The sequence below is a fragment of the Chinchilla lanigera genome, unplaced genomic scaffold (genome assembly GCF_000276665.1).
Source record: "Chinchilla lanigera isolate Chin_1 unplaced genomic scaffold, ChiLan1.0 scaffold00131, whole genome shotgun sequence".
Taxonomy (NCBI): Eukaryota; Metazoa; Chordata; class Mammalia; order Rodentia; family Chinchillidae; genus Chinchilla; species Chinchilla lanigera.
The window spans coordinates 1,475,590-1,476,850 of NW_004955532.1; positions in this window are offsets into that span (position 1 = coordinate 1,475,590).

The window sequence follows — 1,261 nt, forward strand, 5'->3', positions numbered from 1 at the left end:
CGCCAGGGCGGGGGCTGAGCCTGAGGCGGGGGTCGGGGCCCAGGGTCGGGTGCACAGCGGGGTGCGGCGTCGGGCGGCACTCAGCCCTGGCAGGTTGGCAGGAGCCCGGGGGTCGTGGGAAGTGGCCCTTCGATTCCAGCCGCCCTGCTTTAGCGAGGTAGGATGGCGAGCCCGGGGTCAGGCGGGGCCTGCGGACCAGACCGTGACTTCGTCACGAACCCCAAATTCTCTCTCCCCTAAAGCTGGGGCCCAACTGCTCCGGGAGGGGCTTATGTAACCTTAGCCTGGGCCCTCTGCACAGGGGCGCAATGGGATGGAGAGGTCCTCGATCTGCCAGTGCCGGCATGTGTCCATTGTGCTGGGCTGACGAAGAATACAATGGGAGTGGCTGTCACGGAAGATAAGTGTCACTGCCAGGAACAGAGAGATCAGGAAAGAGTTGAGCCATGAACTTGGTCGTATGCTTTCCTCAGGCATTTAGTGGTCGTGACCATCTTTGGGAAGAGGAGAATTGCCCACTGGACACCAGTGGGCACAACAATACTGACAGGAGTTGGGTGCAAGCCTGTAATCCCAGCACTCAGGAGGCTGAGACAGAGGATTGCTGTGAGTTCAAGACCAGCCTGACCCACATAGTAAGACCCTGTCTCAAAACAAAAACGAAAACAAAAAAACCCAAAAAAACCAATACTGCCAGCATCATGTGCTTTTACCAAGGCTTAGTGAAACACTTTCAAGTGAAGCAAAAATGCTGTTATCTAGCACCGGATATGTTCTTGTTGCTCACTGATTTAAATTACCACCTCAAACCAGTGGAAAGCTGAAATCCGTGTAGGATTCTTTAAACAGAACGTATCTGATCAAACGCTGTGAGACTAACATGTTTTAAATGATTGCCAACCCAGGCTCTACAAAAACAATCAAGTTGCAGTAAATGCAGGGGAGGGGAATGCCAATATGTCAGAGACTGAAAAGTCAAGAAAATTACCAAGAGATGACAGTATAAAATGGAAGGCAGTATTTTTGTAGCAGATAGACCTGGGAGATAGCAACCCCACCCTGGTTGAGGGAGCTTCTGGCTCCATATGAAGCTGGTATATGTTGCTTTGCCTTTTCTGTGTGGTAGCACATAAACTCCAAGAGACCACAATTTTTGCTTCTTGAGCTGTCCTACTGTGCCTCTTGTGTGTTTATTTCTCAGAAGTCATTTCTTGGACAACTAACAATGACAAAGGGCTGTTATTTTGTTTCTTGGTTTTTT